We start from the raw sequence: 24,794 nt of genomic DNA, 5'->3' as shown, positions 1-24,794 counted from the left end.
ATTTGAAACATGCCAAGTTTGACCGATCGAGATGCATTTCTGTAGAATTTAATTAAAGCCCATCAGCACATTAAGCCCATTAAGTGATTAGGGTTTCAGATCTAATCCTCCTAGTATTCAAAGGAAACCCTATGCATGTTTTAAAAAGGTTTTAGAGAGAGAAGAGTGCTTCTTGTGCCTCCTATTGTAGATCTAGGGTTTCTGTACCCAATGCTCTCTAAAATCTTCTATCGGTGTTATTCTTTGAAAAACTTAAGATCTGGTACTGTAGAAGTTGCTGCCATCACAAGATCAACTATTTCTAATGATCTAAAGGTTTGACTGGGATCTCAAAGTCATAAATGAGGGTGTTTGTGCACAATAAATTTACATAGAAGAGTTTGTGGATTTGGAGTTGCGTGTGGTCATGTGGGTAAATACTACAATAGGTAGCTTTAGATTTAGGGAAAAATTTATTGTAAAACTTCCATTCTATATAGTGAATTTGTTGCCTTGTGGATTGTTTGGGTTAAATCCTCCTAGGTTTTTTACCTTGAAACTACATGGTTTCATTGGTTTTCTTCAGTCATCATATCATTTGTCTTCTTTACTTTTCTACAATTGTTATATGATTGTTTGTGTTTTACCTAGATCTAAATAATAAACCTAAGTATCAATTTGGTTAATTAATTAAGTTAAATAATCTGAGTGTACATGGGTCTAAATAAACCAACAAATGTTATTAGAGCGAGTTCACACTGATTGGATTAACATCCTGAATGAGATCCTTGATTCCTGCTATCATAGATAACTTTAAGTGTCTTACTGCTTTTAGCTATGAAAATTTGAATAAAGAAGACACTAATGCTTCTGTTGATTTTATTGATGCCTATGAAACTCTCCATAAGGAATTATCTAAATCTATGAAAATTGCTAAGAAATTCAAGGAAGAGTTAAAACTGGCTAAACTTGAAATAGATGAATTGATTTTGAGATTGGATGAATCCTATAAAACGCCATTTTATGAGCCAATCTGCACATAAGACATGAATCCCACAACACGAATATACATACATATACATATATATTATTGGTTGAATGAATAATCAAGGAACAACAAATAAGGTACAAAAACAGGTATAATGGCAGAGATCCTCTTAAAGAGAGTGAAATTATTATTTGTAGATTCCATTTAGCTCAACTAGTAAAGTCTCTGATTGTTGAATAAGAGATCTGGGGTTCAATCCCCACCTACACGAAAAATCAATTAGTGTCTTAGTCTGATGATAAAGAGCATCATCACGAGAGGACACCATAGGTAGAAACTCTCTAGAAAAAATATTGAGTATTTGAGTACATTAAGTCCTATTTTGCTGGGATATATCACAAGGCTTAATAAAGTTAAAAAATCATAGACTTGGATAACTATCCTTGGGCTTCCAAGACTTGCGAAATTTGAATCCCTTTAAATCCAAGTGTATCCTCAAATGTTTGCCCTAGGATCCCTTACAATGCCTCACTCTTCACTCTATCTTAAGTAAAAGCTTTTGGCTCTCTTTCTGGTGCTTTCTTTGTGTTTTGAATGCTTGTTACTGAATGCCCCCTCTTAGGTTGGGCCTTACCCCCTTTTATAGTACTGTTTAAAGATTCTTTTGTATCCACAATCCATTCTTTGTGCTCTGGGTACCAGAACCAATGTTATGTCTGAAACATTAATTGCTGGTCCTTTCCGCTTTCTTCTCTTACTTCATTTTCTTGGGGGGCTGAAAGATAAAAGTCCACCTACTGACTTTCCTCTTATGGGAGATCCTTTTTTAGTAAGTCCAAATTCTTCTCTAAAGTCAAGACTTCTCATTCTTTCCCCAAGGTCTTTCCTCAAAGCTCTGAGGTTTTTATGTTAACTTCTCATAACTTGTTTCTTTCCTTAAAATGAGGCAAATTCCTTCTCGCTAATTGTGTCGCCGAAAAGGCTCTTGGCCATCTTCCTTCTTGATTCACCTTTTCTGCCTTGCCCGAGGTCCTAGGTCCCTACACCAAGTGTTAACCTCGAAATCACCATCTGTCTCTATCACTCTCTTCTGGGTCATATGAAACTGATTTTGACAAGACCTCCTTTACCTTTCATGTACCTTTTTACATGAGGATGCCATATCCTAAGCCGTCCATGTCCTAGTTGGCGCCTTCCAGATTTTCCCGAGGATCTGCTCTTTAAGACTGGCAAATCCTGTGCAATCTGGGCCTAGATCCTCATCATCCCTTTAGACCTTCTTAGGTATCATGACTTTCTTATATCCTTGGGCCAAGCCATCCTCATCCCTCCTTTTCTGGGGCCTAAGACTTACTTTTCTTCTCCTTATAGGCCAGACTCTCCTCTTTCATTTTAAGGCCCAAGCCCTCTTCCTTTTCTCATTTCCGTGGGCTGGATCTTTCTTGCTTTTGGACCTCAATAGGTGCCTACCTATCACCTTTGTGGTGTTGTTGGTCACATTAAACCAAATTGTTCTTTGTTGAGGCATGAACCAAAACTTAAGACTAATTATGCTTCTAGGAATACTGATGTTCCTAAATTTACTCATGTTTGTCACTTTTCTTGTGTTTGTGGTCACATTCGTCCTAACTAGCATAAATTGAAATTTAAGCATTCTAAGTTAATCTAGGATATGTGATGATATATCTCCTACTACAAGTCCTAATAAATTGTTTCATATGCTTTTGAAAAATTTAAACTTGTTGGCTTGTGAAAGGAAATTGCAGGATTTTAGTCTCTCTCAGAAGTAGTGTGTAATCCCTCAAATACACTCTGGTTTTCATGGATTTTCACCCACAAAGCCAAAGACTCGTGTTGTATGGGTGAGAAAAGATTTGCTAAGGTAAGTGTTGTTTACTTGTGTAAAGCTGTGATTTACAATTATGTTTTATGTTGACTTTATTCCATGACAGAAAGTGTTGTAATTACATTAATTTTTTTCTTTGTATTTTGTGGGATTTTATTGTATTGAGTTTAGTATTAAGTTAGTGAAGAATCGAGTATGAAATGAAGATTAGTGCAATTTTGTGACTAACTCGCAAGAAGTTTGTGAGTAAAGGTTCTCACGAAAAGAGCACGTGAGAAGCACATGGTGGAAGCTGAAAAGTCAAGTGCTAGGCTGCATTTCGTGAGTACTTCGTAAGACAGGCCATCTCATGAGGTACCCATGAAACATTCTGCTTGGAGGAATTCAAGTGTGATTTTTTTATCCTTCACCAATACTATATATACCCTCATTACCCACAAAAGTAAAGTAGGCTATATTTAGAGAGAAAACCTTAGATTGGTTTCTACAACACTACACACCCATCTTTTAGAGAGAGAGAGAGAGAGCTACTCATCCTTTAATGAGAAATCATTGTAGTCACTTCTCCTTTTCCTCTCTCATTGTCATACCTTGAGAGGAGATTTGTACCCAAACACAACCCACAACTTTTCAGAGTATAGAGAGTGTTTTGGAACTTGGGAAACTTTGGGGATTTTTCAAAAGAAGCCAGTGAGGCTTGGCAGATGCAATCTGGTAGTATTGTGAGATTTGGAAAGCTAGTAAAGACAAGACTATGAGAATTCTGTTAGTAGCAAGAGCTTGGAGGGCTCAAGTACATGGGGGTAGACTAGGCTTGAAGGGTCTTTTGTTATTCATGCACTCCAACTTTATTCACTAATGGATCGATTTTGACTTGGAGGGTTGCGGAGAGGTTTTTTGCCGAGTTTTTCAGTTTCCTCTTCGATAACATGTCTTAGTGTTATCTTGTGTTTGTATCTCTCTTTCCTTAGTCTTGTATTTTACTTTTATTGTTCATTGTTCATGTGTATGCACTAGAGTAGATCTGGTGATTGCGCTTCATTAACTCTTGTTCCACACTTAGATAAGTTAGAGTAAAAGCAATTAAGCCGCAATTTAATATTGGGGGTCTAAACAAGCTATTGTGTTTTAGCATGAATCTGAGCTTTCAACTTGTCCTTAATTTAATTATTTCAATTATTTATGGACATGTTTTCTTTCATTTTTTGGTTGTTTTATTTTCTTTGGTTGTTTTGATTATTAAAATAAAAATTCAAAAACATTGAAAATTTTCAAAAAAACAATTATTTTAGTTTGTGTCCAGTTTTATTTTTTATTGAGGATTACATGAATTATAATATCCCTCTCTTAATTTAGAACATGCTTGATATTGTGAAGAAATATAGAAAGTATGTGTTGCATAATTGAGTGCATGAGATATTTATGATTTTGTATGAGTATGTACTAGTTTGTACATGTACTCATGGGTTAATTAAGAAATTGATATTTCTTGTTTGTGCACCCTCTATACCTTAATTGAGCACTATTTATGCATTACATGTTGTCATGCATTGCTTTTGCATTTTTTATTTATTCATTTAGCATAATATATGCTTTTTTTTTTGTCATATTTAAAAAAAAAAAAAAAACAAAAAGATTTTTATTTTTTTATTCCACACCACTAAGTATGTAATTAATGTTGGCCAATGAAATTTACATTTCATGACTGTGTACCTTGCTTAGCTTTGATGGGCTACTTTTTGCACTTTATTAGTTTGTGTTATTTAGTGTTTAGTTGTGTGTGTTGTTTATAGTCTTTAAACAAACAATCTTGATTTTGATGTCATATATTTTAATTGTAAGGATAGAAAATTCTAGGAGAAAGGCATAAATAATCATCTCACCACTGTTACTCGCCAATCATGAACACTTGTGTGCAAATCATAAAAGTTGTACTTGGTAACAATGGCGGAGCCACGTGAGGACCGAGGGGGGCCTTGGCCCCCCCAAAATTTTTCCGCTTAGGCCCCCTAATTTTTTTTTTTTAAAAAAAAATATCTTAAATAATTTGAAGACTCTTAAATAATTGTCATTTTGGCCCCCCCATCCCTGATAATATACCTATATAAAGTCTAAAAATAAATACAATTTTCAGTACAATAAAATATAATCCACAAATACATGTAAACAAATTACAATAATTACATATTTAGCATCTTTAAAACGAATACAGATATATTAACAATTACCACAACATATTAGGCCAAAAAAACAATTATCTCAACAAATAAAAGAGAAAAAAAATTCTAATTTTCATCCCAATGTATCTAGGTCTTACTTGTACATGGCAAAAAAAATTGAAAAGTCTGAAACTTTGTCTCTCCCACACGCTGCCACACAGTTGCAGCAGTCTTGCAGTTGCAGAACAGAAAAAATCTTTCAACAGGTGACTCTCTCTCTCTCCGTTGAGGACTTGGGCTTTGCATTCTTCTTCTCTTTCTTCTTTCAGTTCTTTCTCTTTTCCTTCAGCGGTTTAGCCTCCTTCAATCCTTCTCGCCACAGCCACTGCACTGTCTTTGCCCCCTTCTTCTTTCTTTTTTTAATCTTTTCAGATTTTAGATCATTCCTTCTCATCCCTTTGTTTAAAAGTAAAATTTTTGTCTCTTTGTTTAAAGGTAAAGGTTTTGTCTCTTTATTCTGCACTTTCTAGAATTGTAATAGTTAAATATATATGTACTGTGTTCAATTTTTGTTGGGTAAACGTGATATGTGTTGAATTGAGGCCATAAAAAGTGACTAATTTTGTACCATTCTTATTGCAATTGTCAGTAGGCTACAGCTGTGGGCCCCTCAATTTGTGAAGCTTCTTGTGCTTGTGCTTGTGCTTGACAGCTTGTGTGCTGTGTCACCGTGCTCCAAGTATTTGTTTTTTTTTTTTTTTCATTGCTTTCTTTTTCAATTTCTTATAATATATTATTTATTATTATAATAATCAATATATTATAGACAATATATATATATATATATATATATATATATATTCATGTATTTAGTTGTTGTTTATTCTATATTTTTTTTATATATATATATATATTATTGTTTGTCTTTTATTTAATAAGTGATAATTTAATTTGATAATTTAGATCATGGGCAAGTTCAGGACTATTGACTCATTCTTCAAAAAAAATGAAGACAGTAATTCAGAAAATAGTACACTTTTAGGTTCTAATGTTAAAGCGTCAACTTCCAATGAGCGTCCTTCCAAATCTCCAAGAATTGATCTCGAAAAACATCCTTCTAGACCGTCAGTGGTGGAAGTGGAACTTGAAGAAATTCATTTAAAATTTTCACCACTTAGTTCCAATGAAGTTGATGTTAGAATTTTAAAACGAGATCCAGGAGAGCACATTGAAATGTGTAACTATCCAGCCAATATACGTGATGAAGTTAGACGTGCTTACTTAAAAGCTAAACCATATCAAATTTGTAAGGTTGAATTTATTCAACCATCTAATTGGCTTTATTCCGTGCCAAATTTGCTTGTAATTCAGCATTTAGTAATCCTGTATTTAGGTGGGTTTGATGTAAGGGTAGTGAGTGAGATAGAGTGAAGATTGCTCAAGAGTGTGCAAGAAAACAGAGACTCGCGGCTGGGACTTGCAGGTGACTCGCGGCTGCAAGCCACCAGACGCAGCACACGTGCCAAGCATGCTGGAAGATGAACAGTCATGCAAGCTGGAGCACTACAGGACAAAATAGGACAACTGGCCATACGGTTATCTCGCGACTGGATCTCGCGACTTAGTCAAGCCGCGAGGTCTAGCCGCGAGCCACCCTTGTTTTGTTAAACCTGACGTTTCACATTCCTCTCCCACTCCAGTATAAATACCCCTTTTACCCACGATTGAAAGAGAGCTTCCAGAGAGAATTTTGAGAGAGAAACCCTAAAGAAAAATAAGATTGATTCACCCACAATCTATACCTTAGAGTCTCTTCAAATTCCTCAACTCTCTTCCTCTCCATTGTCAAATCCTTGAGAGGCATTATACTAAACCTGGTTCTCACCATCATCATCACTGTGAGACAGCTGTTTGGATTTCTGGGAAGCAGTTAGGAAGGAACCAATCTTCATTGGTTGATGCTACGGTCTAGTAGCGGAATCCGGGAAGCTAGAAAAGAAAAAGGTTCGGTGGAACCTCGTTGGAGCAAGAAGCTTGGAGGGCTTAGGTGCACTGGGTAGATTAGGCTTGGAGGGTCTATTGCTGTCCATGTATCCCAACTGTATTTTCTAGTGGATTGTTTACCGCTTGGAGGGTGGCGGAGAGGTTTTACACCGAGGGCTTCGGTTTCTTCTTCGATAACACATCGCGTGTTGTCTTTGTGTTTGCATCTTCCTTCCTCTCTATCTTTGCCTTTTTATTATCTGCTGTGGATTATATTTTGTTTTGGCTTAGATAGTTTTTACCAATTCCACATTATAGCATATGTTAAGTTTCCGCACACTAGTTGTTTGACATATTGCTTGAATTAGTTAAGTTGTAATTTGGGGGTCTAAACGTTCAAAGGTGTTTATACACGTTTTTGAACTTTCAATTGGTATCAGAGCAGGTACACTTGTTGTGGTTTTACTACCTAAGTATGATCCTAGACCCCTGTGTTGTGGTTATTGTTATGGAAAATACCATGCTGAATTGTAGCTTAAGTGTTTGTGAAAATGACTCTATGCATATGTCTGAAAGGTGTCTTATTAATGATCTAGTAGAGTTGTTAAAAACTAAGAAACATGCTAGAGTATTTGTTCACATGCTGGAATATCTTGAAAATCAGAATCATGTCTTACACAGTAGCATATCTGAATCTAAATCATTGATTAAGAAATATAAAAGAAAGAATAGAATGTTGTGTGAGATGATTGAGAATCTGAAAATAAAAAATCAATCTGAAAGAAGCATGAAAACTGATGATGAGTTTGTGTTTGAAGGTCAAGAATGTTTGTCACATGTGAACCTATTTGTGCATACCTCATTGAAGGTGTTTAATGCGTGTTTGTGGTATCTTGACAGTGGGTGTTCTCGCCATATGACAGGGGATAAGTCACTGTTTAAGACACTCAAAGATAAGGTTGGTGACTATGTGACCTTTGGTGATGGAAGTCATGCTCAAGTCCTAGGCAAAGGAACCATTGAGATACCTGGTTTGCCGCTGTTGAAAGATGTGCTGTACATAAAAGGACTGAAGGTGAATTTGCTGAGCATCACTCAAATTTGTGATGATGATTTCCTGGTACAATTCTCTAAGAAGGGATGCTTGATCATCAATGAAGAGGGGATTCAGGTTTTGGAGGGAAATCGGACTACAGATAACTGTTATGGAATAGTTCCCACGGCACCCATATCGTGTAGAAGTGCTCGTGTGGATATGTTGGAGCTGTGGCATCACAGATTTGGGCATGCCAACTTCAAACAAGTAGCAAAAGTCTCCAAACTTGAAGCAGTCGAGGGACTTCCTAAGTTTGGAAAAGTGAAGAAGACCGTTTGTGGTGCGTGTCAAATGGGGAAGCAAACTAAGGCAAGTCATCACAAGGTGAATATGATTGCCACTTCTCGGTGCTTGGAGTTACTTCATGTTGATCTAATGGGGCCTACCAGAACTGAAAGCCTAGGGGGAAGAGATACATTATGGTCATTGTGGACGACTACTCAAGATACACTTGGGTTGAATTCCTTAGAGAAAAATCAGAAGCTTGTGAGAGGTTGGAGATTCTGTGCAAGAAACTACAAAACGAAAAAGGGATTCCGATAACCAAAATTAGAAGTGATCATGGGAGGGAATTTGAGAATGCAAGATTCGAGGCCTTCAGTGAGAAGAATGGAATTAAAAGAGAATTTTCAGCTCCCAAAACTCCACAACAAAATGGGAGTGGTAGAGAGAAAAAATCGTGTGATTCAGGAGATGGCAAGAGTCATGTTGCTTAACAAGCAAATACCTCAAAAATTTTGGGGAGAAGCTGTCAACACCTCGTGTCACATTGGCAATAGGATTTTCTTTCGAGTTGGTACAAAGAAGACTGCCTATGAGATATGGAATGGGAAGAAGCCTAAAGTGAAGTATTTCCGGGTGTTTGGAAGTAAATACTATATCCTAAATGATCGGGAGAATCTTGGGAAGTTTGATGCGAGAAGTGATGAGGGTATTTTTCTTGGGTACTCTACTACAAGTCGAGCATATAGAGTGTTTAACAAGAGAACAAAGACTGTGATGGAGTCCATAAATGTCTTACCTAAGGTGGAAATGATTGATGATGTAGAAGGGCCGAGCACCAAAGAGCCCAATGTTGAGGTAGAAGCCTTGGATATAGAAGGTGAAGAACCTATACCAGAAGTAGAATCAACTCCCATCAACCCAAGAATGTAAACGAGATCGATGTCTAGAACATCAAGTCCTCTTACTCTTTTGGAAGTTCATCCTCCTATCTCTCGTAGTGATGAAGTTTCCACTTCAAAAAGGCCATCTTCAAGAGTTATCAAGAATCATCCGGAAAGTAACATCATAGGATCTCTTGATGACAGTCTTCGCCTCAGGAAAGGAAACATTCTGCTAGCCAATCATGTAACATATCACTGCTATCTTGCACAGTTTGAACCAAAAAGGGTTGAAGAGGCTCTTCAAGATGAGAATTGGGTTGAGTCAATGCATGAAGAGCTGAATCAGTTTGTGAGGAATGATGTGTGGGAACTTGCTCCAAGGCCTGAAAACGTTCATGTTATAGGCACAAAATGGATTTTTAAAAATAAAACTGATGAAGATGGAGAGATAATTCGAAACAAATCTCGGTTAGTAGCTCAAGGATACACTCAAGTAGAAGGAGTGGATTTTGATGAATCTTTCGCTCCGGTGGCAAGACTCGAATCCATTCGAATCCTCATGTCCATTGCGTGCACTTTGAATTTCAAACTTTATCAAATGGATGTAAAGTGCGCATTTCTGAATGGATATCTAAATGAAGAAGTATTTGTTGAGCAACCAAAAGGATTTGAGGATCCTCATTTTCCAGATCATGTATTAAGATTGAAGAAAGCCCTTTATGGCTTAAAACAAGCGCCTAGAGCCTGGTACGATCGTCTTACACATTATCTTCTAGATAGAGGTTTCAAGAGAGGGAATGCCGATCAAACTCTGTTTGTCAAAAATGATGAAGATTATCTCCTTGTGGCACAAGTCTATGTTGATGACATAGTGTTTGGGGCAACCATCGAAGATCGTGCTACTGAATTTTCTGAGGAGATGAAGAAGGAGTTTGAGATGAGTATGGTGGGTGAGCTCACATTTTTCTTGGGTCTTCAAGTCAAACAACAGAAGGAAGGTATATTTGTATCTCAAGAGAAGTATGCCAGAAACATTGTCAAGAAGTTTGGACTAGACTCCAAAAAACATGCTTCCACTCCCATGAGCTCATCCACTAAACTGAATGTTGATTCGTCTGGAGTCGAAGTAAGTCCTACATTGTATAGGAGCATCATAAGGAGTTTACTCTATCTTACAGCCAGTAGACCGGGCATTGCTTTCAGTGTTGGCGTTTGTGCCAGGTACCAAGCTAATCCGAAGGAATCTCATCTCACTGCTGCTAAACGAATCATTCGATATGTGAATGGCACTGCAAACTATGGTCTGTGGAATTCAAAAGACTCAAATGCTTGTCTTGCTGGGTATTCAGATGCTGACTGGGCTGGCAGTGTAGACGATCGGAAAAGTACTCCAGGCGGCTGTTTCTACCTTGGTAACAATCTTGTCTCGTGGATGAGCAAGAAGCAGAATTCCGTATCTCTATCTACTGTTGAAGTAGAATACATCGCTGTTGGAAGTTGCTGCACTCAGCTTCTTTGGATGAAGAAATTACTTCATGACTATGGAATTCCTCAAGAAACGATGTGTGTCTTCTGTGACAACACTAGTGCCATCAATCTTTCCAAGAATCCTGTCCAGCATTCAAAATCTAAACACATAGAAATACGTTACCATTTCATTCGGGATTTGGTAGAGGAGAGAGTTGTGTGTCTTGAGTTCATACACACCGACAATCAAAAGGCGGACATCTTCACCAAACCTCTCGATGGTCCACGGTTTGAATCACTCCGTAAGACCATTGGTGTTGGTACAATTCCTTGACTCTCTTGTGTGTTGTGTGCTTCACATATTTATAATATGATAAATCTGTTTGTGTTGGGGCACACACTTTTTTGTTAGCTCTTTGTGCAACATGTTTATTGTTTGTTTGTCCATTTATGAATACTGTTGCTTCTTTCTATGTTTGTTCAATCATTTTCTTCTTTTGTGTCAAAAATCCAAAAATCACATAAAAATTAGAAAATCAAAAAGCCTGATTGACATTGTTGAGTTTTTATCTCAAAACTTGTTTTGCCTTGTACCTTTGTGCTAATGGCTTTGTGCATTTTTGAGCATTGCTTGTTTTCATGCACTCATATCTCTGTGGGAAAAATCTTGAAATCTATGTGATTGTTGTAAATAGATCTTCAAACTTGTCATGAATGATTAGTGAATGGTTATGTTGATCTTGAGACATGCATAGACTTGTGTCTATATATCTTCCCACTCTTTATTTTTGTTTTGCTAAAAAGAGCTCACCAAATGTAAATCTCCAAATGAAAAGAGATATTGAGCTGCAAAAGCCTGTCGCACATTCTAGTATTTGACTAGGAAAAAGGGTAAGCGACCTTATATTAAAGTGAATGTTTATTCAAAAAAGCCAAAGGCTTGTTCATTAAAGTGAAATATCAAATATCACTCTCACAAGGAGAGGTGATTGACTCAAACGATCAAAAAGATCAAATGTTATGATTAAAAGTGGAGTCAAATGTAAAGCTCCAAGTTAAGTTATCAAGTTTTATGGGAGGTCATATATACATATTTCTATAATTGAGATGGGTCACATGATCTAGTGCTAATTGTGTATGTCTTGGTTGAATTGATCATTGAAGCTTCACATTAGACTAAGGACTATCTCATTGTTGATATCCACACACAACACACAAGTTTATGTTCAATAAATGCCATATTCATTTTGTGATTGTACTTGATGAAATGTGTTTTCACATGCTCAATCTTTGTTAATTCAAGCACAAAAAGATTTTTGTGTGTTTGAGGTGTTTTTGGAAAGTATTTTGTTTGAAAAATCTGAAAATTTCAAAAATCCAGTTTTGCCCTGTTTTGGCGGCTCATTCGCGGGTATGTCAAGTCCCGTGCCTCAGTCGCGTCTTCGCGGGTCATTTTTGGCGACTTGTTCGCGAGTGGAAGGTCCAGTCACGCGGTTTACTCAGAGATTTTCGCGGTTTAGCTCGCGACTCACTCGCGAGTAGATCTTCCAGTCGCGAAAACACTTAGAAATTTTTTTTTCAAATTTTTGTCCTTGAGTGTTTTGGCGGCTTGATCTGGCGACTTTTTGGTGACTCGTTTCAGTCGCGAAAATCGTGTGTTTAGGAAATACAGGGGCAGTTTTTAAACTTTTTGTTTTTCCCTCGATCTTTTTGTGAACTGTTCATTGTCTTTCTCATCTGCTCTTACCCATTCACACCGTGCCTCCATTTTCGATCTCCATTGTTTGCCTCTTTTTAGCTCAAAATCATCGAGTAACAGGTATGGTTTTTCTGTCTTGAACTCTATTCTACTTGTTGTTATGGTTTTCCCTCTAGATTATTCGAATTTGATTGTGATTTTGAGATGGGTTTTTAGCTCAGCTATTACTCTTTGTCCATGCTTAGCTTATGGAAATTTTTGTTTCTGTTTTAAGCTATTTTATACTGTTGGTTTTGTTCTTCATCTTGTGCTTAGCTAGGGTTAGCTATTTTTGTCTGATCTGCTGTTGATGTGGTGTTTCAAAATGATCCTGTGTGGTATCCTGTTGATGTGTTGTTGAATGTGGGTCCTTTTTCAGCTGATTGTGTGGTTTTATTTTGACTCCCTCTACTGTGTAGTTCAATTTGGGCCATTTATGTCCCTCATTGCTATTTTCTGGCCATTTTCATCCAACTATTAGGGTTTCTTCATTGTCCCTAAATTTCCGCTAACCCACTGCTAATAAAGTTTGTTGGATTGTGTTCTGCCATTTCTCTTGTTCATAATGCAGACTAGTCATGTCACCATTCAAGAAAGTTGCTGTGAAAGGAGGTAGTTCCAAAGGGAAGGAACCAGTAATTGATGTTGATGATTATCCACCTCAAACAAAAGGGACTCGCTCTTCATCAAAGAGCTTCGATCCCAACAAGTTCAGATCATATGCAGCCTATCAGTCTTATGAGAATTACTTTCTACATGCCACACCATTACTAGAAAGAGCTGTGGATCAGCCCTCACTTCATGACACTGACATTCTGAAATGGTTTGCTCACAAGGATTGGAATTACCTTCTCTCTGATCTGGATGACGCGTATGAAAATTTGGTAAAAGAATTTTATGCTAACGCAATTATGGAAGGAGATGAACTTAAGTGCTGGGTTCGGAAAAAGAGCTTTTCTGTCTCTCCTGCATATCTGGCAGAAATTCTTCACATCAACAGACCAATTTTCCAACATTCACCGGTTTATGATGATCTCTGTCCTAATGAGGAGCTTCTCAAAGAAAGTCTTGGTCAATATTTGGAGTTCTCACCAAATGGGAAATCCATTAGTGTTTCCTCTCTTTCTCCAAAACTGAGAGTGCTTACAATTGTGACGTTTCACAATTTGTACCCTTTATCAAGCACTGGGTATATGAACCTCGGACGTGCGTTGTTTCTTCATGATCTAATCTCTGATGTGGAAATAGATATCTGTGCTCATATCTTTCATGTTCTGCGCAAAACGGTTCTTCGAACTGAGTCTCGGATATTCGTTCCTTTCTGCAGTCTCATTTCACGGATCTTGAAGCTCAAAGGAATTTATCCAACGGCAGAAGAATCTCCTATCTCAAAACCAAGTCCAATCAACATGCGTACATTCAATGCAAGCATTGGACATAGTCGGAAGAGAGCCAAACCAGAAACTTCTGCATCTCCCAGTGGATTTCATTTCAGCACTCTTTCCCTAGATGAGAAACTTGATCGCATTGTATCCTCTGTCCACGAGTTGAATACAAAGATGTCTGGACTCATAGCTTCTCTACACCATCAAAGCATTCGATGGGACATGAAGTTTACTTCTCTTCAAACTCAATTGGATCAAATTCAGAGAAAGCTGGAAGAGGATGAATAGCCTATTCCATGACAAAAAGGGGGAGTGATAGACATGATCAGAGGGGGAGGATATTACCTAAGGGGGAGTGTCTTTACATTCTTCTTCAGTTTAAGTTTTCACTTTAAGTTGATATATTGTGTTTTTGTAAACTGTTATTCAGGATGTTTTGTGGTTTGTACCCATGTGCTTTTGTAAGCTTTTAGGGTTTATGTTTTATGCATAGTTTGTAGGCTTTATGGTATGTACCTTGCTTATTGCAACCTATTGCAGCCTTTATGCTATGTTGAAATCAGTACTTTAATCTAAATGTCCTGCATTTTGGTTTATGTACTGTCACTCTTGTGCCCTTGTAGGATTGTTCCTAGATGCATATACCTTGTGTACTATGCATTGGTTGAGTGTTGAACATACAAGTGTCTTGCCCTGTGCTTGTTAACTTGTATGTCCTTGTGTTCATTCCAAGTGTGAATGAGCACTGTGATCACTACCTTGTGGTGTTCACTTGGTTGATCAAGCCATGGTTTGTTTCTTAACTCAATCTTTGCTTGATCACATATTGCCTGTTTCATATGCATTTTACGATTTTCTACTTTACAATGATCATGGTGTATTGTTGTGTTTCAGGAGTATTATGTTCATATGATTCAAGTGCTTCACAGCTTCTAGAGTTAGGTGTGAGTGATTTTTGTTCAACTGTTCCCAACTCACATGTTAAGTCTAAAGTCTGTTTTAGGGTTTTGTCACGGAATAGCCAAAGGGGGAGATTGTAAGATTGAATTTATTCAACCATCTAATTGGCTTTATTCCGTGCCAAATTTGCTTGTAATTCAGCATTTAGTAACCCTGTATTTAGGTAGGTTTGATGTAAGGGTAGTGAGTGAGATAGAGTGAAGATTGCTCAAGAGTGTGCAAGAAAACAGAGACTCGCGGCTGGGACTCGCGGGTGACTCGCGGCTGCAAGCCGCCAGACGCAGCACACGTGCCAAGCATGCTGGAAGATGAACAGTCATGCAAACTGGAGCACTACAGGACAAAACAGGACAACTGGCCATACGGTTATCTCGTGACTGGATCTCGCGACTTAGTCAAGCCGCGAGGTCAAGCCGCGAGCCACCCCTGTTTTGTTAAACCTGACGTTTCACATTCCTCTCCCACTCTAGTATAAATACCCCTTTTACCCACGATTGCTCAAGAGTGTGCAAGAAAACAGAGACTCACGGCTGGGACTCGCGGGTGACTCGCGGCTGTAAGCCGCCAGACGCAGCACACGTGCCAAGCATGCTGGAAGATGAACAGTCATGCAAGCTGAAGCACTACAGGACAAAACAGGACAACTGGCCATACGGTTATCTCGCGACTGGATCTCGCGACTTAGTCAAGCCGCGAGGTCAAGCCGCGAGCCACCCCTGTTTTGTTAAACCTGACGTTTCACATTCCTCTCCCACTCCAGTATAAATACCCATTTTACCCATGATTGAAAGAGAGCTTCCAGAGAGAATTTTGAGAGAGAAACCCTAAAGAAAAACAAGATTGATTCACCCACAATCTATACCTTAGAGTCTCTTCAAATTCCTCAACTCTCTTCCTCTCCATTGTCAAATCCTTGAGAGGCATTATACCAAACCTGGTTCTCACCATCATCATCACTGTGAGACAGCTGTTTGGATTTCTGGGAAGCAGTTAGGAAGGAACCAATCTTCATTGGTTGATGCTACGGTCTAGTAGCGGAATCCAGGAAGCTAGAAAAGAAAAAGATACGGCGCAACCTCGTTGGAGCAAGAAGCTTGGAGGGCTTAGGTGCACTGGGTAGATTAGGCTTGGAGGGTCTATTGCTATCCATGTATCCCAACTGTATTTTCTAGTGGATTGTTTACCGCTTGGAGGGCGGCGGAGAGGTTTTACGCCGAGGGCTTCGGTTTCCTCTTCGATAACACATCGCGTGTTGTCTTTGTGTTTGCATCTTCCTTCCTCTCTATCTTTGCCTTTTTATTATCTACTATGGATTATATTTTTTTTTGGCTTAGATAGTTTTTACCAATTCCACATTATAGCATATGTTAAGTTTCCGCACACTAGTTGTTTGACATATTACTTGAATTGGTTAAGTTGTAATTTGGGGGTCTAAACGTTCAAAGGTGTTTATACACGTTTTTGAACTTTCAAAATTCGTCTTTCAAACTATCCATTTTCTAGAGAAAAGCATCCTCGTCGCTTTCAAGCTTCTTGGTTCACTCAATTTTCTTCTTGGTTGGAGTATTCTCCTACTAAAGATGCTGCATACTGTCTGCCATGTTATCTTTTAACCATGGAAAGAAGTAAACGCCCTGGCTGTGATGCATTTACTTTCACAGGATTTAGAAATTGGAAAAAAGTCAATAATGGAAAGAATTGTGCCTTTTTGAATCATGTTGGAGAAGATCCTTGCTCACCCCACAACAATGCTGTGAAATATTGTGATGATCTATTGAATGAATTAGTGCATATAGATAAAGTGATGAATGTGCAAAGCTCTGAACAAATTCTAAATAATCGACTATGGGTGAAAACTTCTATTGATACTGTTCGGTGGCTCACCTTTCAAGGGTGTCCTTTTAGAGGTCATGATGAAACCCTTCAATCAAAAAACCGAGGAAATTTCCTTGAGATGATTAGAATTTTGGCATCTTATAATGATAAGGTTGCACAAGTTGTTTTGGAAAATGCTCCTAAATCTGCTAAGTACACTTCACCTATAATTCAGAAGGAGATTCTGCATGTTATTGCAAGTAAAGTGTGGAGTAAGATTCGTGAAGACATTGGGGATTCCAAATTTTGTATTATTGTTGATGAGTCACGTGATGAGTCAAAGAGAGAGTAACTGGCTCTTGTTTTGAGATTTGTTGACAATGATGGCTTTATACAAGAACGCTTCTTTGATCTTTCTCATGTTAAAGACACTGCTGCATTGACCCTGAAGAACGAAATATATGCTATTCTTTCTCATCACTATCTTGACATTCAAAATATTCGTGGACAAGGATATGACGGTGCTAGCAACATGTGTGGTGAATGGAAAGGATTGCAAGCCTTAGTTCTTAATGATTGTTCTTATGCAAACTATGTGCATTGCTTTGCTCATCGGTTACAATTAGCATTAGTTGCTGCATCAAGAGAGGTAATCCCTATCCATGAATTCTTCTTGAATTTAAATTTCATTATCACTACAGTTGGTTCTTCGTGTAAACGTAATGATGAACTAAGAGCTGCTCAAGCTGCAGAAATTGCTAGAATGTTAGCTATTGATGAACTTGAAACAGGAACAGGAGCAAACCAAATTGGAACTCTAAAAAGGGATGGAGATTCTCGTTGGGGGTCTCATTTTAATTCTATTTGTAGCCTAATAAGGATGTTTGGTCCAACTTGTTTGGTGCTTGAAAATATAAAGGAAGACGGGTCCACCTACTTGCAACGTGGAGATGCAAATGTAGCTCATAAAATGATTAATTCATTTGAGTTTATATTTAGTTTACATCTAATGAAGGAAATCATCGGTATTACTGATGTTCTTTGTCAAGCTTTACAGCAAAAATCTCAAGACATCTCAAATGCCCAAAATTTAGTTTCAGCAACAAAGGCACTCATCCAAAATTTAAGAGTAGATGGCTGGGATAATTTTCTTGAGAATGTCATAGGATTCTCCAAAATATTTGAAATTGATATTCCAGATCTAAGTGCTCAATATGTTGAAGGTAGAAGTCGTAAGAAAAGGGATCATGTTACAGTGGAGCATCATTATCATTTTGATATATTTAATGCTACAATAGATGTTCAACTACAAGAGCTTGACAATAGGTTTGGTGAACAACCAATAGAACTCTTGACACTTTGCTCTGCTTTGGATCCAAAGGATGCTTACAAATCCTTTAATGTGGATGATATATGTTGTCTTGTTGAGAAATATTATCCTCTTGATTTTTCTGAGCGTGATAGGACTGGTTTGAAAATCCAATTGTGAAAGTTCAAAAACGTGTACAAAACACCTTTGAACGTTTAGACCCCCAAATTACAACTTAACCAATTCAAGCAATATGTCAAACAACTAGTGTGCGGAAACTTAACATATGCTATAATACGAAATAGGTTAAAAACTATCTAAGCCATAACAAAATAAAACCACAACAGATAATGAAAAGGCAAAGATAGAGAGGAAGGAAGATGCAAACACAAAGACAACACGCGATGTGTTATCGAAAAGGAAACCGAAGCCCTCAGCGTAAAACCTCTCCGCCGCCCTCCAAGCGGTAAACAATCCACTAGAAAATACAGTTGGGATACAAGGACAGCAATAGACCCTCCAAGCCTAATCTACCCAGTGCACCTAAGCCCTCCAAGCTTCTTGCTCCAACGAGGTTGCACCGAACCTTTTTCTTTTCTAGCTTCCCGGATTCCGCTACTAGACCATAGCATCAACCAATGAAGATTGGTTCCTTCCTAACTGCTTCCCAGTAATCCAAACAACTGTCTCATAGTGATGATGATGGTGAGAACCAGGTTTGGTATAATGCCTCTCAAGGATTTGTCAATGGAGAGGAAGAGAGTTGAGGAATTTGTAGAGACTCTAAGGTATAGATTGTGGGTGAAACAATCTTGTTTTTCTTTAGGGTTTCTCTCTCAAAATTCTCTCTGGAAGCTCTCTTTCAATCGTGGGTAAAAGGGGTATTTATACTGGAGTGGAGAGGAATGTGAAACGTCAGGTTTTTACAAAACAGGGGTGGCTCGCGGCTTGACCTCGCGGCTTGACTAAGTCGCGAGATCCAGTCGCGAGATAACCGTATGGCCAGTTGTCCTGTTTTGTCCTGTAGTGCTCCAGCTAGCATGACTGTTCATCTTCCAGCATGCTTGGCACGTGTGCTGCTTCTGGCGGCTTGCAGCCGCGAGTCACCTGCGAGTCACCCGCGAGTCCCAGCTGCGAGTCTCTGTTTTCTTGCACACTCTTGAGCAAACTTCACTCTATCTCACTCACTACCCTTACATCAAACCCACCTAAATACAGGGTTACTAAATGCTGAATTACAAGCAAATTTGGCACGGAATAAAGCCAATTAGATGGTTGAATAAATTCAACCTTACAAATTGAAGCTATTTGAGCATGATGTGCAAAATCATTTGAAGTTTCAGAATTTGTCATCTATGGCAGAATTATGTCGAAGGTTAGTAGAGACAGAAAAGTCACAAGTATATCCTCTTATTGATCGATTGATTCGCCTTGTTTTAACTCTTCCAGTGTCCACAGCAACTGGTGAGCGAGCCTTTTCAGCTATGAAAATTGTTAAAACAAGACTGCGCAACAAAATGGAGGACGAGTTTCTCTCAGATAACTTAGTTGTCTACATTGAAAAGGAAATTGCTGAGAACTTCACTTCTGACTCAATACTTGATGACTTTAGATCTCTTAAAGAGCGTAGGTTACAGTTTTGAACAAAGATGTTTAGCTTTTATGTTATTGTATGTTTTGCGACTTTGCCCATTTTATAGTTGATTAAAGATATTAAATCATTTTTTTTAATTTTGTCTCATGATTGCTTAATTTTAATTAAATATACTTTGGTTTATACATACTCAGTTATGAAATATTGTATATTACTATTTGACATTTCATACACACAAAAAAAAAAAAAAAAAAAAAAATTATACATGGCCCCCCCAAATATAAATTCCTGGCTCCGCCACTGCTTGGTAAGGTGTAGCACTTGCACAGCAAGATAAAACAAGGTATTTGATATATATATATATATATATATATATATATAAACACACACAAACAATACATAACAAGGTTATTTCTTTTCTATCTCCTATATGTCCATGCACAATATCTTTAATTATGCTCAAAAAGAAAAAAATAATAATAAAAAAAAAAGAAAAAGCAAAAAGAATCAAAAAGCTTATAAATGATTGTAAACATTTTTCCTAGGAGAAGTGGGAGTTATAGGATGTAACTCTATAGGTGATAGTCTCTTTCAAACCAATGTGCTTGATAATGTAGAAAATTTGCTTGAATACTATCTACATATCTCCTATTTTGTGTTTTGTACACTTATTAGTTGCACACACTACAAGCAAATCTGTACTAAATTCTGTACATGAGATTGTGTGTGTTGTCTAGTCTAGTCATCTTTAATTACATAAAATTTGTTGTGCACATACAATTTTTTTTGTTTTGGTTGGGAATTTGTAGAAAAATTTGTTTTAGAATATTTAATTTTGTGATTTTAACTTCTTGATTGGTTTTAAAGTGAGGATTTGAGTGCCTTATGTTTTTGAAACTTATTGGATCTTGTTCATGTGCATTACATATCATAAAAAATGCTTTCAAGTTGTTTTTTCTACAAAAATTTCTAGATTTTTCAAGTTTAAAAATTTTTTGCTGTTTGATCAGTCGAACAATTCCCTTGACCAATCAAAAAAGTCCAATTTTTAGGCCAAAACTCTCTGCCTAATTCGATTGATGCCTAATTGATTTTTGACCAATCAAAACTAGAAAATTTCAGTTTTTAGGTTCTTGACTAATTAGTCTTGTCATGCATCATTTGTGTTTGGATTCACATGCATTGCACATATAGATTAGGACATGCATTGCATTGTTTACTTTATCTATCTTGCATTTGTGCAGTCATATTTCTCATATATTGTTTTCACACACAACACTCATACACTTTGCTAAATTGGGTACTCAACTTGATTTAAAAAATTGATTGATTGATTTTTGAGTTCTGTACATTTTAGTATATGCTATTTTTCTTTATGTATGAATTGCAAAAAAATGGGATATTTTTTTAAGAGATATGGTAGATAATAAATTTGTAAATATTTTCTCTACTCTTGAGTTTGATTTGAGTTTTCAAAATACCATGACACATGAAAACACTTTGCATGCTGAATTTTTATATCATTGAGTTCTATAATGTATAGTCTTAACTAATTTGCTTGAAGAGTTTGCATGCATCTGTTTATGAATCACATAGCGTCAAGTTTGCATATATTGAAAGAGAGAACATTCAAAATCATGTATATCTTCAAATTTTTTTTTTTTGGTGTGTGTTTCTCTTTATTTTTCCCACCTCCTAAATTTTCCTAAAACTTTTTTTTCCAAAACGTTTTTTGTTTTTCCTATTTTTATAGGTGGGGAGTTGCCTCTAATTTCTATAGAGCTTATTTGTTTTATGTTTCCTTGATTCTCTATTTTCTCTCGATTTCTGTTGTGTATTTTTTTGTCTACCTTCTAAGTGGATTGTCTTTGTCAATACGTGACAAAAAGGGGGAGAAATAGATGAAATTTAGGAATCATGTTGAAAATGTTTTTAGCTATTTTTATTTTAGGGGGGGGGGGGGGATGAATTTGTTTTTGAAAGGTGGAGAAAATAAAATATTTTGATGTATCTAACTTAGAGGGAGAGTTAGTTTGCTTATGGTTTTATATTTCCTTAGTTGTGTTCAACAAAGTTGATATCAAACTATTTGCTTTATGATTTGCAATGTGTTACTCATTTTGTTTATTTGTCTTTATTTCCACACATGCGTTGATGTGTTCTTTTGAGTGTTTCAGGAAAGACATGTACATTCCGATCAAGATCTTTTGCCTCTTCTTTCAACTTTTGGGTAAGAAGTATTAGATTGAGATTTGTGATGTATTCATGTATTTTATTGTAATAGGGTTGTTCTTGTATTTGAGCACTCACTACAGAAAAATCGTATTGTCCCAGCGTTTTTTTCCCACTGCAACTTACAAAAAAATCCGTGACAAAACTTACATACATAATGAAGTACTTCATTATGTATGTAAGTTTTGTCACGGATTGCTAAAGGGGGAGATTGCTAGGTTCTAAAAATTTAGAACAATTGGCAAACTATGAGCACAAACTTGTATAGAAATAGATCATAGAGTCTATAACGTATATTACACAATGCTTAAGGTGCTGCAAGTCAGAATACAAAAACAAGGTAGCTGCAAGTTTAGGAAGTTTGAAACATGCCAGGTTCGATCGATCAGGAAGAAGATTCGACAGATCAAGATGCATTTTTGCAGAATTTAGTTAACGCCCATCAACCCATTAAGTCAAATTAGTGATTAGGGTTTTATATCTAATTCTCCTAGTATTTAAAGAGGTTTTAGAGAGAGAAGAGTGTTTTTTGTGCCTCCTATTATAGATCTAGGGTTTTTATACCCAAAAATCTCTAAAATATTCTACCAATGTTATTGTTTGAAGAAACTCATGATTCAGTACTGTAGAAGTTGCTGCCATCACAAGATTAACTACTGTTGATAATCTAAAGTTTTGAGTGGGATTTTAGAGTCACAAATGAGGGTGTCTGTGTGCAACAAATTCAGATAGAAAAGTCCATGAATTCGGAATTGCATGTAGTCATATGAGTAAGTACTGTAAAAGGTAGCATTAAATTTAGGGAAAATTCTATTGTAAAACTTCCATTCTATATAGTGAATTTGTTACCTTGTGAACTTTTTAGGTTAAATCCTCCATAGGTTTTTTACCTTGAAAAACTAGATGATTTCATTAGTTTCCCAGAGTCGTCATATCACTTGTCTTCTTTACTTTTTTGCTATTGTGATATGATCTTTTGTGTTTAACCTAGATTTGAATAATAAACCTAAGTATTAACTTGGTTAAATAATTAGGTTAAACAATTTTAGTTTACAAGGGTCTAAATTGTAAATCTTCCATTTTATATAGTGAATTTGTTGCTTTATGGATATTTTAGGTTAAATCCTGCCTGGGTTTTTTACCTTGAAATTGGACTGTTTCATTAGTTTTCTTGGGTCATAATATCACTTATCTTATTTACTTTTTTGCTATTGTGATATGATTGTTTGTATTTAACCTAGAAATGAATAATAAACCTAAGTATCAACCTGACTAGACGATTTCATTGGTTTTCCTAGGTCATAATATCGCTAGTCTTCTTTACTTTTCTGCTATTATGACATGATTGTTTATGTTTAACCCAAATTTGAATAATAAACCTAAGTATCAACTTGGTTAATTAATTAGGTTAAACAATTTGAGTGTATAGGGGTCAAAATAAACCAACAATTTCCTTTTCTTGTTGTCCAAAAATTGTTTTATTATGGATATTAATTTTGTCACACTCATTAATGTATATCATCAATACATATCACCCATATCACTTTTTTTTTTCAAGCTTGAACATCAATAAAACATTTATATATCACTCGGGAAATTATGAAAATTGGATGTACGGAGTGAACAATAAATGTGAAATAATATAGTCTGTTCTAGTCTTCCTTTGAGGACAAAATGGCCTTATGCCCTTTTCACCCAAATTATATAGCCTTTTGCCCTTCTTCCCAAACTATTAGGGAAATGCCCCTCTTTTAAAACTCGAGTTTTTCAAAATCGAGTTTAAAAAAAAAAAAAAAAAAAAAATTCAGGAGCCCTATAGTGACGTTTTTAAGGACCTATAGTGAGGTTTTATAACTTGATATCCATGAAATCGAGTATAGGTAATTTTACAAAATGCCACTATAGGTTCATGGATATCAAGTTACAAAACACCACTATAGGTCCTTAAAAACGTCACTATAGGTCTTTGAAAACGTCACTATAGGGCTTAACTCGATTTTGAAAAAGTCGAGTTTCAAAAGAGAGGCATTTTCTTAATTAGTTTGGGAAGAGAGCCAAAAGGCTATATAATTTGGGTGAAAAGGGCATAAGGCAATTTTGTCCCTTCCTTTGACTTCACAGAGTTTACTCATTAGGTGTAAAGCATAGGTGCCCTATCTTCATTCCCCATTCTTCTTGAACAACATTCTTGCATTATCTGAATGGTCTGTGGTGAAAAGGAGACCCCTATTCTGTTTCCAAAATGATCGGTCCATAATTTGAGCAAATCATAGTTTAGTTTTTGACTAAACAATTAATTTGGGGTAATATTCCATCCATTCAAGGTTGCTAAAAGCTCCATTACAAGATTAGCTCCCGACTTTTATTCATCCCAAGTAAACAAAACCTTTTGCTTCAATAACAAAGAGCCCTAATTCAAAACTAAGTTCTGTAACTCTTGGGTACCTACTACCTAGAGTGGAAGAGTCTTTGAACGAGAGTTTGTCTTCACTGGTTCAGATGTGATTGAAGTTGCCAATAGAGTCCTTTTGATACATCATATTAATAGTGTAAGTACAATGTACCATGGTTCCCGTTATCAAAGTAGCTTTTTAATTTTTTCCTGTTAATAATGAAGTAGTAAAAGTATCAATACCATCAAAGTTTAAAAATATTGGCCCATCATTAGTCAAAAATATAGTTGAGATGATTTCATGAACCATCTGTAAATAGGGGCGGAGCCAAGGGGGGGGCAATTGCCCCCCTTGACTCCTCTTGAAAAGCCCCCTAGATTATAGTATTTAGGTTCCTTTCTTAAATGCTTTGCCCCACATAGGAAAAAAATTCAAGAAAACAAAATGTCTTGTTATAGAAAAACAATCCTGACACATAAAATAAAAAGGGAAAAAGCTGCATAGATTATCCCACTTATAGTAGTACTACTTATTTTCTCTTTTAAGCTTTTATTATTTTCCAAATTTATAGCTTATCACCATATATGACACTTTATTGTTTAACTCAATTTTCTTCTGTTATCCTTCTTATTTTTTATTATTATTTTTGGGTTTTTTTTTCACTGCAATGATGGTGGTCTTAAATTTTACACTCTATTATTATTATTTTTATATAGAAAAGATAAACTAACTAATGTCCTAGTA

At 36.5% G+C, this 24,794-nt stretch overlaps 1 pseudogene; it reads left to right on the top strand.

The window, feature by feature from the left end:
* Positions 1 to 5,938: 5,938 nt before the first annotated feature.
* LOC115984852 lies at positions 5,939 to 19,474 on the top strand (annotated as a pseudogene).
* The last annotated feature ends 5,320 nt before the right edge of the window (positions 19,475 to 24,794 follow it).

The sequence above is a fragment of the Quercus lobata genome, chromosome 4, assembly GCF_001633185.2.
Source record: "Quercus lobata isolate SW786 chromosome 4, ValleyOak3.0 Primary Assembly, whole genome shotgun sequence".
Taxonomy (NCBI): domain Eukaryota; kingdom Viridiplantae; phylum Streptophyta; class Magnoliopsida; order Fagales; family Fagaceae; genus Quercus; species Quercus lobata.
Note: the sequence above shows the minus strand (reverse complement) of the source record. Positions and strands in the feature narration are given on the sequence as shown.